Source organism: Crinia signifera, chromosome 9 (assembly GCF_055691185.1).
Source record: "Crinia signifera chromosome 9, ASM5569118v1, whole genome shotgun sequence".
Classification (NCBI taxonomy): Eukaryota; Metazoa; Chordata; class Amphibia; order Anura; family Myobatrachidae; genus Crinia; species Crinia signifera.
The window spans coordinates 153,828,752-153,847,993 of NC_139225.1; the positions used below are offsets into that span (position 1 = coordinate 153,828,752).

Below are 19,242 nucleotides of genomic sequence, written 5' to 3' on the forward strand. Positions count from 1 at the left end.
ACAATAAGGCAGGGGTGGGGAACCTCAGGCCCGGGGCCCATATGTGGCCCCCATAGCCGGTTTGAGTGGCCCTCCCACCCTTTGCCAGGAGTCAAGAACAGGGGAATTCTCACGAGAAGTTGGTAGTTCTTACGAGATTCCTCTTAATTAACAGCAGCCGGGGACTGTCAGTCCTACCCAGCGGCCGCCTTCAGAGCGTGAAACGGCTGCAGCAGGAAAATTTGTAAGATTTTTTTTTTACATATGGCCCCCGAAGGATTTTTTCCCCCATACAAACGGCCCTTGGCACAAAAAAGGTTCCTCACCCCTGCAATAAGGGTACACTCCAGAGCAGTGGTGTCAAACTCATGGCCCTCCAGCTGTTGTGGAACTACACATCCCAGCATGCCCTGCCACAGATTTTATAGAATGGATTGCTAAAACTGTGGCAGGGCATGCTGGGACGTATAGTTCCACAATAGCTGGAGGGCCATGAGTTTGACGCCACTGCTCCAGAGGATCCTAATGAAATTCCCTACATTCACCCAGCCTATTGCCCAGCCGCTAAAAGGAATTGGGAACACTGACCCTCTGCTCTGGACAAACATATAACAGGAAGTAACAGGTGTTGTTAATTAGCAGACAGTGATTCACAATACATCATAGGAAAACCCGGACTGTATCTCAATAACCCTGCTGCTGCTGCTCTAAAAACTGGACTGGATCTTCCACATTCACCTCATGTGGAAGTATGCTGTCCCTGCCACACGTGGCATGTGTGAGCTTTAGATTAGATGACAGCAATGCCTGTCCTCCCCGGAGGTTATATTATATTTGTGTTGTTCTGCAGATTTTTGCTCTCTGGATTAAATACTTTCCTATGCAGGGAATTTGGTCATGATGCCTCAGGGTGGAGAAAGCTCATTGCTGCTGTATTAACTGCAAAGCTTTAATACATGATGAGAGTTGTAACTTATTGTTTAACTTTTATACCAAAGTGCTGTGATGTCATTGCACTCTTGCAAACTACTAACTTATTGTTTAACTTTTATACCAAAGTGCGGTCATGTCATTGCACTCTTGAAAACTACTAACTTATTGTTTAACTGAGTTTGAAGAAACTCAGGAGCCCGAGGTGTGCTCGCTACCACCAGTGCTGTGCCTAAAAAAGTGCAAAGGGGGCCGTGCGATAGATGTGGGCTTACTCCCGAAGGAGATAGGGCCCCGTTTTTCCCATAACCCCTCTCAACCATAAGGCCGAAGAGGGGAAAATAGGGAACGGTGGGTCCTCTTTGCCAAAGCTTAGAGAGACCCTCATTCCTCAACCCCCGGAAGGGTTAGGATGGTGGGTCCTCCACACCCGAAGGTTTGGAGAGACCCTCAGTGGACTTCCCTCCGCCTTGCGGCTCGGGGTCGTCCTCGGGGGGACCGCAGCTCTCCCCAAAAGGCGAGAGCTTTGGCACATTGGGGAAATGGAAGGCCCGTAAGGGTCGACCACACTACCCCAAAAAAACGTGACAAACTACAGAAAAACAAAAAACGTGAAAATGCACGAACATGAAGAAGAAGAGAAATATATAATAAAGAGGACCCTAGCCAGAAGGCCGGGGTGGGGGTGTGAAAAATTGTCCTACCCCATCCAAAAGAACGAGGTAAGGACGTGAAGCGCTAACCTAGAGGGAAGTGTGCAGTGCTAGTGCTTACTAGTGCATGGTGATTTTGGGATCACCCATGCATGTTCGGCACCCCCCGAGTTTCCCCGGGGGCACAGTGCAGCCTCGGACTCCAAGCAGCCGACCGATCAGTGTCCGACCAAGTGTTTCTCTGCTCCCATTATAGGGCACTTTCCAGCCCCTGGCATGGGAATGGGTACTCCACTGGGCTTTTCGACTGACTCCCTTAGGGGCTGCGACCCCCTCGGAAGAGCAATCTACTCAGTCTCAGTGTTTCTCCGATCCCAAGGTTAAGGTACTAAGCTGGGCCTTTCGCAGTCTCCCCATCAAAGGCTACGAACCTCTGGAACAGGAGCCATCTACTCAGTCCCAGCCTTTCTCCGCTCCTTGGGAATGGATACTAGACTGAGCCTTTCGCTGTCTCATCCTTATTGTTTAACTTGTATACCAAAGTGCTGTGATGTCACTGAACTCTTGAGAAGAAAGTGCTATGCAGGAAAAATATGTTATTCATATCAGTCCTTGCCCTAATGGAGCTTTAAGTTTTGCTTTTTGGGGTAGGAGAAGAAATTGGATCATTGGACAGGACATACAAACTCCGCATATACTGGGACATGTCCAGGAACTGAACTCACGACCTCACTTCTATGAGACAGTAATGCCAACCACTACACCTTCATGCTACCACATCTTAATTTATACCAACAAAATCGAGGCAACATAAATCCAACCCCTGATCAGCATAAACCACGCCCTCAGTTCTTCCGGAACCTAATCCATCTAACCACACCCACTTCAGATGAAGGCCAATCTGCTTTATTGTAAAACCCAAGGATATTAAGGTCCTCTAATCAGCACAGTCTTGCTAAAATCAGGAATATTTGTAAGATAGTTTTATCACTCTGTGGCCCTTTTTCTGGTTGAATTGGATGGCTGTGTGTGCGGTCGGACATCCGATGTTTGGTGTTTGCGCATGTGCAGAGGCGTTTCTGCGCATTTGCGAATGCCTCGCATGTCCGAACACGGCGTGAGTTCCGTGCAGAAAATGATCGGTTGGAACCATCCGAGCAGGGGGTGGAGAGGGACGTGAAGGGCTGTTTGGGCTCATTACCATATGTGTACGCCCCACGTTTCATGGGCGTTCCCATGACAACGCTGGGCGTACGTATGGTAATCCGGCCGTGACGCACGTGTGGGGGGCGGACATATGACATAGCCGGATGCCAGCTGCCTGCCCATATCCCTGCTTTCACGCGGAAACATGTCCGAGTGGTCTGGAGCACTTGGTGCTGCCTGACCGCTCAGTCCACCATTCTATCCACCCTGAATAAGGCCCAGGACCCCATTATACAGCCCCCTGCCCCCCCCCCCCCCTGCTACCCTCCCGCTGTGTATAAACGCCTCGGCGGCTGTGATAGTTGCTGAAGGCATTCGCACATCGCTTCTGCACATGTGTATATTACCGTGATCATTTTCAGTCCCAGATTCTGAGCTTATACACAGTACATGGAAGACATACTGTTTGAGACATGCATTCGGGATGCAGGAACAACATCATGGGATCCTATTCAGGGACAGACCTGCGCGGCATCACAAGTGTAGAGACCACCCACAGGGGAAGGGACACTTACCAAAGCCACTGCAGTAATCTCAGCAAATGCGTACTCCATCGCAACTGGAGAGCGGAGGAAAGGAACATTGAGTCCCCGAGGGCCTCATTCACAGGGGAACTGGTATGCTGGCGCCATGGTTTATGTGTACCAGATCGTAGTCACATGCCCAGAGACACCCAACAATGGTCATGAAATTCCAGCATTTTTTAAGACACTCCCGGTTACCTCCTTGAAACATCCCTTTCCTGTAGGAATGACCATTGACCATTGATGTTTCACAATCATAGATGTTTCTGACCGATGTCTAATGTTTTTTCCATTCGCTTCATCGATGGTTGCACCCTGACACATGCGAAGACCCACCTCCAGGCCGTGTTTGGCTTGAGTGGCCATTCACTGAAAGAACAGGGTTGGCTGAAACCATCGATGGTCTCCTATGGCACAGTTGATGACCATCGATGTGCACTTGCAGGTTTCGTTATCAATGGCAACCATCTATAGTGAGCACACCGATGGCCAGGCCTACTTTCCTGTTAATCCTGCTGCAACTGATTCCTCACTTTGAGCCACTTCGCAGAGGTACTATGGAACTTTGCAATGCACACGTGACGCATGCACAACCTGCCCTATAATCGCTCAGTTGCAACGCCATGAAAGTTGAGACTGTGGCCCTTATTCTGGTTCACTCGCAAAGGCAAACTCCTTCTCAAATGGACAAATCCATGTGCACTGCAGGTGGGGCAGATGTAACATGTGCAGAGAGTATTAGATTTGGGTGGGGTTTTACTTCAAAGTGAGATCTATATTGCAGTGTAAAAATAATGCAGCCAGTATTTACCCTGCACAGAAACAAAATAACTCACCAAATCTAATTCTCTCTGCACATGTTACATCTGCCCCCCTGCAGTGCACATGGTTCCGTATATTTCAGAAGGATTTTGCCTTTGCGAGTGAACCAGAATAAGGGCCTGTATTTGAATGGTAAACATTCGTTAGATCAACACACTGAAGGCCGACATGGCTTAGGTTGACACCTGAAATAGGTCAACATGCCTTAGGTCGATATGGATGGAAGGTCGACACAAGCACTAGGTCGGCAATGGCTAGGTCTACAGTCAAAAGGTCCACATGGGTTTTTTTGAGCCGGCATGTGCCAACAGGCGGTATTTCATACCCAACCATTGACTTGGGCGTGGAGGAAGAATAGAATCGTGCGTTAATATGGTGTCCATGTCAACATAGCCATTGTCGACCTAATGCTTGTGTCGATCTTCCATCCAAGTCGACCTATTTCAGGTGTCGACCTAAGCCGCTGACCTTCAGTGGTCAACCCAATGTGTTGGTCGACCCATCTGAATTAGGCCCATAGATGAGATTGATACCACGGCTGGATACACATGTAACCACCGCTCTGCCTGCGATCAATACTCCAATTGAGCATCGAGAGAAGCCGCGGAATCCTCATTAGCACAGACTCTCAGAGCTTAATGGAAGTGTCTTAGAAATTAATGGAGAAAAATTAATTCTGGATACTATTTAAACACTTAAAAGGACTTCATTAAAGGCACACGGCTGCCACCTCGGCTATTAGCCGGCGTGTTCAATCTAAATGATTGCAGCCATTTCTCTGCTGTAACGATGCGTCTGTGCAGGTGCCGCTAATGTTTCTCTTTGCTGTTTGCGGTGTGAGCGCTGGAAGCTTGAGGCGAATGAATCCAGGATACCACACAGGATTTCCTGCTTGGACTTGGACAGTTGCTTATTAAAGATATGCCCCATAATTCTAGTGTAACCAGACAGTTTTGCCAGGCCCCTGTTAAATAAGAGGAAGTGGTCAATGGGAGGGGGCATGGTCACACCCCTATAAAAAAATAAATTCAGTGGTGTAACTATAGCGCCGCAGACCCAGTGTGGCTGCCGGAGGTCTGCGGGCGCTATTGTTACATACACCCCCCCCGCCCCCATGCCCACTCAACACACAGCACTGAGCAGAGCATGCTTGGCTGGGGAGAGAGGCTGGGCTGCAGCGGCAGCCTGTCCTCTCTCTCTTATGGCCCTCTCTCTGCAACAGGGTAGGGGGGTAGCGAGCTTGGAGTAGCAACTCGCCCACCTGGTTTTAATAAGTTTGGTCTGTAGCAGGGGCTCAACTGGGTGTAATGGGGTGGAACTGAGCTCCGCCACCTGTAATGGTGAGGTGGAACTAGCTCAATCTCCACCTTGGACCAGCACAGTCATTCTAATAACAGAAAAGCTTTATATTTTGCAGGGGAGTGACAAAACCCTACCACTTGCCCTGGCCTTGCCTAATGGGGGGAGAGGAGGGGGAATGAGGAGGCAGAGGGGAATGAATTCCACCATCTCTCCAGGACCACTTTATGCCCTGGTCTCTAGTATTTATAGACTGCATATAGGTTTCTATGGGGGATGCAAATCTGGCCGATGTATCAACCTCGGGCAGCCCGGCTTCGTATCCCTGGGATATCGCCATTCTGAGATGGCGATAGCCCATTTTAGCCTATGGGCTCCTGGTGCCGGGGAAGTGTCGTCATCGGGTCAGCTTACTGCGCATGCACAGACTCCCCAGCTTCCGACTGAGCGCATCGCTTTTGGAGCCCTGTCCCTGCGCTTGTGGGATGATACATCCCAGCGCAAATATCGCATTTTACAATGCAATCCTGGGCAGTAATATCCCACCCAGATCGATCATTGATAAATGGGCCCCAAAAGTAGCTAATTTTTTTTAAGTAGCGCTGAGCATTAATTCAAGTACTTTATGTATCAGAACAAGACAGGATAAGGTTGAATACAACCCATAACAGAGTGCCCAGGAAGACAACATATAATGGGCGGGATGCTGTATCATCCGCGCCCCCTTACCGCCGCACATCGCCGGCTACCGCACACCTAATTATCGCATATGCTCTAACATATGCGATAATTATGGCAAAGGACAGCTCTTGCGTTAAGAGCTGTCCTTTGCGATCTTGCTGGCGATGTGCTGCGGGTCCCGGCGGCTCCCACCTCCCTCCCTTACCCGGGGCTGCTGCTGCTGCAGGCTCTCCTCCTCTCTGCACCCGGAAGAGGATACAGTGCAGGGAGGAGGTCACTGGTCGAGGCAGCACGGCGCTGTGCTGCCTGGACTCAGTAGGTGTGTGTGTGTGTGTGGGGGGGGTGTCGGCGCGAGGCAGCGGAGGTCCGTTCGGGGCGGCGTGGGTCTCGTTAAGAAGCCCTTAGGTTTCTATGGGGTATCGCCAGCTTTTGCTGGCGATACCCCTCGCAGCGAAAACCCGCAGCGTGGGTTTTGATGCATATCAAAATGCGGTAAAAACCCCGTACCCCCTGTACCGGCAAATATAAATTGTACCGAATGTACCGCATTTTTTACATTTCAGCGGTCAGTCACTCACTCATGTGCGTCGCATTAAATGTTCCTCCTCCTGGCTCACGGGCCCCGGCTCCGTGTGCTGCCTGTGGTGCGCTGGCTCTCCCCTCTCCCCCACCCGTTTCCAAGAGTGCATTGCGCGGGCCGGTGCCGTGCATCAAGACGTGCCATATGTCAGGGTGCCATATGTCTCACAGGGCCACTCTTTACATACACAGGGGTACAATCTACTGGGGGTATTATATACAGATGTTCCTTGTACTGGGGGTATTATATACAGGGGTAACCTATTAATGTGGGGGAAAAAACTGCCCAGTACACATTCGGAAAAGGGACGTGACCATGCCCACTTTACCAGTGGCCACGCCCCTTCCTAAATGTGTACCAATTTCTGCCACTCAATTGTTGGAGGGTATGCTTTGTTCCTTTCAGATTAAACCCAGGTTGTCCGTTATACAGAGGGCAACCTGGGTTTAACCTTCTAATAACCCGGGTCAAATTGCAGATTTTTTAGCCTTTTAAAACGGTTAGAGCTGCAGTGTGAAAGCTCCAGTCTGCATTTGTGGTGACTACCACGGAAAAAGGGGAACATACACCCATGCTGTATATGTTTATGTATATGTTATTAACACTCAGGCAATGTCATACTGTAGATTTCATACAGAATCTTAGATTACATGTAAAGCTCGATATGCATATTTGCCTTCATGGAAGGCATAGAGGACTTTCACAGAAAGCAACACAATTTATTTGTTATAAAAAGACAGATAGCTATAGTCCTTAAGACCCTTGTGGAAGGCATTACAAGTCAAAGCCAGCCTCCCCTCCTTGTAATCTTGTGGACTGTCCCGCAGCCCTTGGAGAATGGAAGGAGAGGGTTGGACTGCACTAACTACCCCACATACGGGGGAGCAATAGTTCGCCCACCAGACATGCTGCTAACGTTATTATGCCCGTGGGCAAAACGGGCACCTCGAGACAAGAGGACTGGGATATAAAAGTGTGGCGGTTGACAACTGTTGCGCAGAGCCCCGGGAGTGATGATTGAAGGCAGAGCTGCGCAGCATCAGAGAAAGCAGATAGCGGTGCTGGAGTGAATCAGACGACTTACCCGGTGTCCACGCCGGGTCCCCGAGTCCTCCGGTGCGATCCGGTGTCTATTGCTGGAGAGAGATCCAACCGTGTCCTCATTCCTGCTTCTGACCGGGGGTTCCGTCCGGCCGCGGCGTCATCGGAGGCGGCGCTAGACGCGGTGACACAGAGGAGGCCTGCATAAAAAGGGGAGTGGTGAGTCCTAATCCAACCTCCTGCAAAACCCACATACGACCTCCGTCCAGCCCCCTCAAGCCCTAGCCACTTACAGAGGCGTCACCAAGTGTGTGAGGGACAGATAGCCACAACGCCCCCTTTCAAGACCTGTCAAGCCTGCCCAATCATTCCACAGTGCTCGCTTACAGTGACTGACAGCTCTACAGAGACGTCCCAGTGACTTATATACAAAAGCCTAATCGGAGCTGTATAGGGAGAGAGAGGGAACCTGTTAACCCCTATATAATATCCCAGCACTCAATCCTTGAGAGATACACTTGCAACTTCCGCACCAGAATAGTAGGACCGTAATACCACATATAGACAGCTGTCATCAGTTATTTAGCCTGCGCACAGTGGAGTCAGGAAGGCTGGTTACAGCAAAAGTTTCGCAGGAAAACTACAGTACGTTAATTTAAAGTGGAACTATTGCCGAGAGACTTACTTTGATAGGAACCTGGTACCCAGTTGGTACTTTAGTTTTAATACAGTTTGAAGGGAGTTTACCCCGCTAAAGTTTATACGTAAAGCAGAGTGGAGGGAGTCTACATCTCAGCTTAAGTTACTTTAACCCACGCCAGTTGACCCCCGTCAGGATAAAAAGGGACATTGTATGTATGTCATCCCAAAGGGCATGATTCCTAGCTATTCCAAATGAAATACTGTTATTAAGCTTATTGTGCCCAACATCTCCATCGGGAAAACATTTCCTTAGGATTACAATACTGTCGCGTTGTGCCGAAAGGTTGAGACGGAGGGTGAGGAACTTTGATCGGACATTTTCTGTCTCCCTTTCGTGCATACACACCTCTAATTCTGCCTGGAAGGATTAACCGGACCACTTCAGAGACTCAGACGAGAGGTTAACCTAAAACATAATAAAAATGCAATTGCTTTAGATTTAGTGAAGGAATTTTCAGAACTACTCTAATGCATTAGAGTGACCTCCATCGAGGTTTTATACTAGAAATATAGAGTCATTTTAGTGTTTATTATATCTCCGGATAATTTAAAGGTTTAAGGAATGTAAATACAGATTTTTAGAACATTAAGAATTGTTATCTTGTTGAATGTAACAGATGGTAATTGAAATTGTTTTGATGACAATATCTGTTGAATTGCTAACCTTTTATTCACATAGGAACCGGAAAAGTTGTTCCAGTAAAATAAAACTTAGTATATTACTTATTTGTGTTTTCACTGTATCGAATTGTAATTGGTTACAAGTGTCAAATTACCTGTGAAGAAAAGAAAAGTTACCTGCTTCTGAAAAGAAAGAAATACTTACCTGTGGGTATCACAGATTTGGCGTCGTACGAACAGGATAGAACAAACAAAATGTCAAGTGGAGATTCAGCAGGGGACGCATCCTCAGGTGCACAACCAACTATGGCCACAGCTAACCCTATCACCCTGCCATATTATTTTGGCGTACCATGGATCCCAATCTATTCTGGAGAAAAACCGGGAAAAGGAGCCGTCTCATTCAAAAACTTCAAGAACAAGTTGCAGTCAATATATAAGTTGTATCCTCTCTCACCACAGCAACAAGTCGAAATACTCATTGGGCAACTAACCGGGTCGGCCTTAAGAGAGGTGCTGTCTTGGCCAGAAGTCGAGCGAAAGACGGCTGAGCAAATATTTCAAAGATTGGCTACTACGTTCCACGTAGCAACGTTATCAGAACTAAAATCCTGCTTTTACGCCAGAAAACAAAAACCGGATGAAACTTTAAGAGATTTCGCATTAAGCTTGCAAGAGATGTTAAAAGACATACAAGAAATGGATCTAGACGATATCGATAGCACAGAGGTTGACGAGATTTTAATAAATCGATTCATTGAAGGAACATATAAGGACAGCGTGAAAACTCAACTTAAGCTATTGCGACTACAAATGGATGAGAGCTCATTTCTTGACTTTAAAGAAGCGGCCATAAAGATCATTGGGATTACTAAGTACAAAGAAAATGAGTTCCCGGAATTCCCAGGTTGTCGAGAATACCACGATTCAATAGCAGAAGGGACGTCAGGAGCAGCCAGAGAAACAAAGACTTCCCAAATGGCTACCCAAGGGGCTCAAGCAGCTGCGGGTGACATCACACACTTACTGAAAGGCCAAATTGAAGATCTAGTTGCGGGAATGGCAGACATGAAAAGGGAAATCCAAAAAATTGCATCCAACCAACCAGCTGAAAGGTCTGAATCGACCTGGCGCTCTAGAAGTCGTCCTTCAAGAAATGACTGGTGGGGCCCTGGCCAAGGCAGAGGCCGCCGAGCGACTGATAAATTTGATACACAGGGACGACCTATCTGCCGTAGATGTGGGCATAGTGGCCATGTCGAAAGAGTCTGCCGACAAGAAGAACCTTTAAACGCGAATGCCCCGGGGACAGAGACCAATCCTCGGGGAAACTTTCCACAATAGGTCCAACACCAGAAGAGTGGTGCCCCCGCTATGTGGGGGAGTGCCCCGTGATACCTGTGTACATCGACAACATCCAAGTCCTGGCTACTCTTGACACTGGATCACAGGTTACAACCATTGACGAGAAACTTTTTTATGAACTATGGGATAAAAAGAAGACTTTACCTCCACCCCCCTCTTGGCTTCGGTTACTGGCCAGTAATGGCCTGGACATTGCGTGCAAAGGCTACTGTGAGATGGACATTCGTATTGGTGAATCTTCATTGTCACGACAGGGATGCATCATCACGGGTACTGATAGCTCCTCCATCCCGTCCGTCCTCATTGGGATGAACGTGTTACAGAGCTGCCCTCATGAACTTATTCATGCTTTGAAAACCGAATTGCCACGTATGCCCGTTAATTGTCAGAAAGCTCTATGTAAAGTTATCAAGCTGTTGCAGAAACAAGAACACTTCATAAAAGAGACTGGTGAAGTGGGCCGAGTCAAATTCACAGACCCTAAAACCGTAGTATTGAAACCCAATACCGAGAGTATATTATGGTGCAAAGCACGTTGTGGTCCGATGGGAAAGTCATATCAAGCCATCGTTGAACCAAGTCGACTACAGACAAAAACGGACATAGTTGTAGCTCGGACATTAGTTACAGTACAGAATGGAAGAGTACCAGTACGGGTGATGAACCCCCATGATTATCCTATCCGTGTGACACGTAACCAAATCATGGCAAGAGTGAGCTGGACAAACTTCCAAGACGTGTATGAGCTGACGAATTTCAACATGACGGCCACCCACACCGATGAAGAGGAGACTCAGGCCCCATGGTGGAAAGAGATTCACGTGGGAGAAGAGAATACGCCTGAAGAGCTCATCGAGGGAGTGCTAAAAGTGGTACAAGAAAATGCCCGAACATTCAGCAAGCACTCTTCAGACTTCGGGAAGGTTGAGACCATCAGACACTTCATTCCCACGGGAAGCGCCCCACCGATAAAGGAAAGATATCGACCGTTGGCACCTGCTCTATACCAACCCGTGAAGAGAATGCTCAAAGAGATGAAAGAAAGCGGAGTGATTCATGAGAGTTTTAGCCCCTGGGCCGCACCCATCGTTATTGTAAAGAAAAAAGATGGCAGTTTGAGGTTTTGCGTAGATTACAGACGGCTTAATAATATCACACATAAGGACGCTTACCCACTGCCCAGAATTGAGGAGTCGTTGACCGCTTTGAAGTCTGCCTCGTACTTCTCGACATTAGACCTAACAAGCGGCTATTGGCAGATACAGATGGCCACGGGGGATAGAGAAAAGACCGCCTTCACCACCCCGATGGGCCTTTATGAATTTGACAGAATGCCCTTTGGGCTTTGCAATGCTCCAGGGACTTTCCAGCGGCTAATGGAGCATTGCTTAGGTCATTGGAACTTTGACATCGTCCTACTGTATTTGGATGACGTAATTGTATACTCGGAGACCTATCACGACCATCTACATCACTTGAATGAGGTGTTCCGAAGACTGGCGGAGTTCGGGTTGAAAGTTAAGCCTTCAAAATGCTATCTGCTCCAGAGCAGTGTGAAATACCTTGGCCATGTAGTAAGCGCTCAAGGCATTGTTCCAGACCCGGAAAAGGTGTCCGCAATTCGAGATTGGCCAACTCCAAAGACAGTAAGAGATGTCCGCAGCTTTCTAGGCTTCATTGGCTATTACCGCCGATTTATTAAGAACTTTTCGCGGATTGCTGCCCCCATACAAGAGTTACTGCGTGGGGTGAACCGAAGCCAACAGAACAAACGCACATTGGTCAATTGGGCAGAGAATCAACAGACAGCCTTTGAAACTCTTAAGCAAGTAATGACCACGGCCCCCATATTGGCCTATCCCGATTACAGTCAGCCCTTCCACTTGTACACGGATGCCAGTTTCCATGGTCTAGGGGCGGTGCTTTCTCAGCGGCAACATGGACAAGAAAGAGTTATTGCATTTGCCAGCCGAAATTTAAAAAAAACAGAGAGGAATGACAGTAACTATAGCGCATTCAAACTAGAACTCTTGGCGCTTGTTTGGGCTGTTACTGAAAAATTTAGAAACTACCTGTTGGCTACCCCCTTCATCGCCTACACAGATAACAACCCGCTGGCACACTTGGCTACTGCCCAATTGGGAGCGTTGGAGCAAAGGTGGTACTCAAGGCTTGCCAACTTCCAGTTTACCATCAAATACCGGTCGGGGCGAAGCAACACTAACGCTGATGCCCTTTCCCGCGTCCCACAAGACCAATTCGCCAGTGACCACGATGATGAATGGGAGGAAGTGGAAATGCCTGCTTTCCATGCTTGCATAACCATTCGACAGAAGGCGTCAACGAGGGCCTATCACTCAAGTCCAAAAGGAGTTGATGACTCCCCTGTAGAGCCTGAAAATGACTGGAAACGAATACAAGACAGCAGTGCTCTGCTAAAAAGGCTGAAGATCCTTTTGTCTTCCGAAAAGCGGTGGAAGCCAGAAAGCAAGGGAGCTGAGGAAGTTGAGCTTGGAAGACTGTATAGTCAAAGGAACCGACTTCGTATATGGAGAAGCTTAATAGTAAGAGAAATAATCGATCCGCGAACTCATGCATTGATACGTCAAAACCTTGGTGCCAAGGAGTCAAAGACAGGAGATTCTTCAAGCATACCACGACCGGTCAGGGCATTTTGGAGTTGAAAAATTAGAAACAATCATCCGACAGAGATTCTTCTGGGTATACATGAGGCGAGACATTGAAGAGTGGTGCGGTGAATGCGAGAGATGCGCCCTAAAGAAAAGACCTGCATCAACTCAAAAAGCTCCATTACACCCTATCGTCACACGTTCTCCTCTGGAACTCGTCTCAATTGACCATGTAAAGCTAGAACCCAGTCGACAGGGCTACCAGTATGCAATTACCATCGTTGATCACTTTTCTAAATTCGCAGTGATTCTGCCAGTGAAAGACTTGACGGCTCAAACAACAGCAGAGATTCTGTGGAGGGCTTTTGTTAGACAGTATGGCTATCCAGAACAGATACTCACTGACCAAGGCTCCGCATTCGAGTCTAACTTGTTTCAGGAATTGTGTCGATGGTATGGTTGCAAAAAGTCTCACACTACTGCATATCATCCGCAATGCAACGGAGCCTGCGAGAGACTCAACCAGTCGCTGATCAGCATGCTAAGAGCACTCCCTAAAACTGAAAGACAAGATTGGCCCAATCTACTACCCGAGATCTCCTTTATTTACAACAACACCGAGCATGGAACTACAGGGTTTACTCCGTACTATCTGTTATTCGGGAGGAAAGGACGACTGCCGGCAGATATCCAGTTAAACCTTCCCAAGGACTTTAATAAGGATAGTGACTTTCAGACGGATTGGGTCCAGACTCATCAAGAGAGACTACATGAAGCTTACAAACTAGTGGATCAAAGGCGAGAACAGTTCCAACGAAAACAAAAGGACTATTATGATAAAAACGCCTTAGCCGAACCCTTAAACATTGGCGATCTAGTCTGGAGACAGAATAACCACCGACATAGCAAATTGGAGTCTTTCTGGGAAGAACGTCCATATTTGATTACCGAAATTCCGAGGGCAGAGATGGACGTTTATAGAATTGCCCGACTGGGCGAAAACACGTCAATCGTTGTGCACCGAAATCAGCTAAAGAAGTGCAAAAAGAATAAGGCTGAGGATGTTGCCCTCGATGAAATGACCTGTTCAGAATTGTCGGCAGAAGAAGAGGCTGAAGAGACATTTCAGAAAATTTTCAAATTATTCTGGCCCAGTCTTGGTAGTGCTGTAGTGTATGATAATGCTAATGCCTGGGAGAAAAACAATGTAGCTGAAACAAATGTGTTAATGCCCTGTGATGCTCTAATGGAGTTGCCCGATGACTCTACACGAGCTACCTCAGAGTTGAGACGTTCTGACAGGAGCACGAGGGGCGTCTTACCTCTGAGGTACCGAATAGAAATATAAGAAATTTTAATGTATTACTGACATGGTCAAACGTAATATAGTTTTTTTTTTTTTTTTTTCTTCTCATTTTTGAATCTTGTTCTAAGTAAAGTCCGTTCTTATTTTAAAAATTGTTGCATGGGGACATGCAAAGTTCTGTGGGGAAGTGTGTGGTGACTACCACGGAAAAAGGGGAACATACACCCATGCTGTATATGTTTATGTATATGTTATTAACACTCAGGCAATGTCATACTGTAGATTTCATACAGAATCTTAGATTACATGTAAAGCTCGATATGCATATTTGCCTTCATGGAAGGCATAGAGGACTTTCACAGAAAGCAACACAATTTATTTGTTATAAAAAGACAGATAGCTATAGTCCTTAAGACCCTTGTGGAAGGCATTACAAGTCAAAGCCAGCCTCCCCTCCTTGTAATCTTGTGGACTGTCCCGCAGCCCTTGGAGAATGGAAGGAGAGGGTTGGACTGCACTAACTACCCCACATACGGGGGAGCAATAGTTCGCCCACCAGACATGCTGCTAACGTTATTATGCCCGTGGGCAAAACGGGCACCTCGAGACAAGAGGACTGGGATATAAAAGTGTGGCGGTTGACAACTGTTGCGCAGAGCCCCGGGAGTGATGATTGAAGGCAGAGCTGCGCAGCATCAGAGAAAGCAGATAGCGGTGCTGGAGTGAATCAGACGACTTACCCGGTGTCCACGCCGGGTCCCCGAGTCCTCCGGTGCGATCCGGTGTCTATTGCTGGAGAGAGATCCAACCGTGTCCTCATTCCTGCTTCTGACCGGGGGTTCCGTCCGGCCGCGGCGTCATCGGAGGCGGCGCTAGACGCGGTGACACAGAGGAGGCCTGCATAAAAAGGGGAGTGGTGAGTCCTAATCCAACCTCCTGCAAAACCCACATACGACCTCCGTCCAGCCCCCTCAAGCCCTAGCCACTTACAGAGGCGTCACCAAGTGTGTGAGGGACAGATAGCCACAACGCCCCCTTTCAAGACCTGTCAAGCCTGCCCAATCATTCCACAGTGCTCGCTTACAGTGACTGACAGCTCTACAGAGACGTCCCAGTGACTTATATACAAAAGCCTAATCGGAGCTGTATAGGGAGAGAGAGGGAACCTGTTAACCCCTATATAATATCCCAGCACTCAATCCTTGAGAGATACACTTGCAACTTCCGCACCAGAATAGTAGGACCGTAATACCACATATAGACAGCTGTCATCAGTTATTTAGCCTGCGCACAGTGGAGTCAGGAAGGCTGGTTACAGCAAAAGTTTCGCAGGAAAACTACAGTACGTTAATTTAAAGTGGAACTATTGCCGAGAGACTTACTTTGATAGGAACCTGGTACCCAGTTGGTACTTTAGTTTTAATACAGTTTGAAGGGAGTTTACCCCGCTAAAGTTTATACGTAAAGCAGAGTGGAGGGAGTCTACATCTCAGCTTAAGTTACTTTAACCCACGCCAGTTGACCCCCGTCAGGATAAAAAGGGACATTGTATATATGTCATCCCAAAGGGCATGATTCCTAGCTATTCCAAATGAAATACTGTTATTAAGCTTATTGTGCCCAACATCTCCATCGGGAAAACATTTCCTTAGGATTACAATACTGTCGCGTTGTGCCGAAAGGTTGAGACGGAGGGTGAGGAACTTTGATCGGACATTTTCTGTCTCCCTTTCGTGCATACACACCTCTAATTCTGCCTGGAAGGATTAACCGGACCACTTCAGAGACTCAGACGAGAGGTTAACCTAAAACATAATAAAAATGCAATTGCTTTAGATTTAGTGAAGGAATTTTCAGAACTACTCTAATGCATTAGAGTGACCTCCATCGAGGTTTTATACTAGAAATATAGAGTCATTTTAGTGTTTATTATATCTCCGGATAATTTAAAGGTTTAAGGAATGTAAATACAGATTTTTAGAACATTAAGAATTGTTATCTTGTTGAATGTAACAGATGGTAATTGAAATTGTTTTGATGACAACGTTGTCATCTGTCAATATCTGTTGAATTGCTAACCTTTTATTCACATAGGAACCGGAAAAGTTGTTCCAGTAAAATAAAACTTAGTATATTACTTATTTGTGTTTTCACTGTCTCGAATTGTAATTGGTTACAAGTGTCAAATTACCTGTGAAGAAAAGAAAAGTTACCTGCTTCTGAAAAGAAAGAAATACTTACCTGTGGGTATCACAGATTTACCAATTACAAATAACCGGTACTTGCAAACGGGTAAAAAGCAGAGTCCTACACAGTTCAGAGACGTATTTTTATGCAATGTGAACGGGTCTGAACCGGTATATAGGACTCAGACAGCAGTGAGCACTGAGCTGGCTATTTAATATGAATATTTAATGAGAAGGAGCCGCTTATTACATATGTGCATATGTAATGAGCCGATCATTACATATGCGCATGTGTAATGAGCGGGATCCGCATATGTAATGACCGGGTCCCACTCATTAAATATGCACTGCGCTGTCTGTCTGTCCTGTTCTTCTAGCTGTTTTCACACTGCAAACCTGCTTAGGGCCAGGTATTTATGTGCGGTGTGAAAGGGGTTTAAAACGGTAATATGCCAGCTTTCACCTGAAATGTGAAAAAGGTTTTGTGGCTCAGACCCGTTTTAAATACCAGGTCCTAAACGTTTAGGCAATGTGAAAGCAGTATAATTCGGTGTGGTGCGATCACACTGCACCTTGGCCTGGGTCGATGCGTCACCAACCCAGGTCCGACTCAGGTTATTTTTTGCGATGTGAAAGGGGTATAAAAGTGAAAAGTGGGCAACCAATAAGATTCTAGCTATCATTTCTCTATTGCACAGGTTCTCAAACTTGGTCCACAGGACCCCACACAGTGCATGTTTTGCAGGTCTCCTCACACAGAATCACAAGTGAAGTAATTAGCGCCACCTGTGGATCTTTTAAAATGTGTCAGTCAGTAATGTGTCAGTCAGCCTGGAAAACGTGAACTGTGTGGGGTCCTGGGGACCAAGTTTGAGAACCCCTGCTCTGTAGCATCCTAGAAAATGATAAAATGATTGGTTGCTAAGGGCAACATCCAATTTTTCGCTTTTAGAAGCTTTGGTACTCTTTACTTAGAAGGGCGCCCATCTCGGCCATCTCGGGCATTGAATGCACTAAAAAATCAGGTGCGATGCGACAGACGAGATGCCCGAGATTTCCCATAGGGAACAATGTTAAATGTCTCAATTGACCCGATTTTCCTGTTCAATGCCTCAATTGACCCAATTTTTCCATAGGAAACAATGTTAAATGGGCCACAGAGGCCAAATAGGCACCCTGAAGTGTATAATGGCCACACGAATTGTTAACGCCACCCCACAATCAACGTCAACCCGAAGCGTGGCGAGCGCAGCGAGCCCGCGAGGGTCGGCGGTACGCGTCCTACGACCTTTTCATACCCCCACTATCCACGTCGGCGTGGAGTTGAGAATAGAAAGTGTGGCGAGCGCAGCGAGCCACCGAGCCCGAAGCATGGCGAGCGCAGGCGGATACCTTCACAGGTATCCGCCTCCCCTCGCGGGCTTCACAGCTGTCCGCGTACCCTCGCGGGGCTCGCTGCGCTCGCCACGCTTCGGGCTCGGTGGCTCGCTGCGCTCGCCACACTTTCTATTCTCAACTCCACGCCGACGTGGATAGTGGGGGTATGAAAAGGTCGTAGGACGCGTACCGCCGCCCCTCGCGGGCTCGCTGCGCTCGCCACGCATCGGGTTGACGTTGATCGTGGGGTGGCGTTAACAATTCGGGTGGCCATTATACACTTCAGGGTGCCTATTTGGCCTCTGTGGCCCATTTAACATTGTTTCCTATGGAAAAATCGGGTCAATTGAGGCATTGAACAGAAAAATTGGGTCAATTGAGACATTTAACATTGTTCCCTATGGGAAATCTCGGGCATCTCGTCGGTTGATCGCACCCGATTTTTTAGTGCATTCAATGCCCGAGATTTTTTACTAACGATGCCCACGATCAAAATCGTGGGCGCCCTTCTAAGTAAAGAGTACCGAAGCTTTATTGCTGATGTGCATGGCATTCAACAGGATGTTCCAGAGTTAAAATCATTTACTGATCTGTGTAATTGCACAGGTTGAGTATCCCTTATCCAGATATCCAAAAAATGAAATATTCAGATTTTGGAAAATCACAGGTTTTTATTAATCTCCTGCAACCAGATTTTTTATTTTTCATATACACCTGGTGCCCCAGCGTCTATAATGTCCATCTTCAGAACCATTCCCGGTGCCAATGATGCATCGCGCAGGTGCCCGGGTGACATCTTTACAACGGAATCGGTACATCTGTCAGAATTAACTTAGGTCTACAGTCATTAGGTCGACCCCACTAGGTCGACTGGCAGGAAGGTCGACCTGACTTAAGGTCGACATGGGCCAAGGTCGACATGACTTAAGGTCGAATTTGCATAAAGGTCGACATGAGGAAGGTCGACTGGTCATAAGGTCGACATGGGTTTTTCACTGTTTTTTTATCCGAATGTTGACACAGTCGACATGGACACAGTTGGCAATGAGAATCGGACCCTCGCATCGCTCGCTTCGCTCGCAATGCTTCGGGCACGGTGGCTCGCTTCGCTCGCCACAGCTTTAATAACCTCCTCCACGCCCTAGTGGATGGTAGGGCATGAAATACCGCCTGTCGGCACATGTGGGCTCAAAAAACAGTGAAAAACCCCATGTCGACCTTATGACCTCATGTCGACCTTTATGCAAATTCGACCTTGGCCCATGTCGACCTTAAGTCAGGTCGACCTTCCTGCCAGTCGACCTAGTGGGGTCGACCTAATGACTGTAGATCTAAGTTCA

At 47.4% G+C, this 19,242-nt stretch overlaps 1 long non-coding RNA gene across 1 annotated transcript; it reads right to left on the bottom strand.

Annotated features, from left to right (window-relative positions):
• Nucleotides 1–7,285: 7,285 nt before the first annotated feature.
• On the bottom strand, nucleotides 7,286–16,390 carry LOC146036360 (uncharacterized). The gene is made up of 4 exons (XR_014460806.1): nucleotides 16,085–16,390; nucleotides 15,080–15,236; nucleotides 8,764–8,823; nucleotides 7,286–7,915 (listed from the first exon to the last, which is right to left on the bottom strand). It is a non-coding gene; the product is annotated as an uncharacterized LOC146036360 (long non-coding RNA).
• Between the last annotated feature and the right edge of the window lie 2,852 nt (nucleotides 16,391–19,242).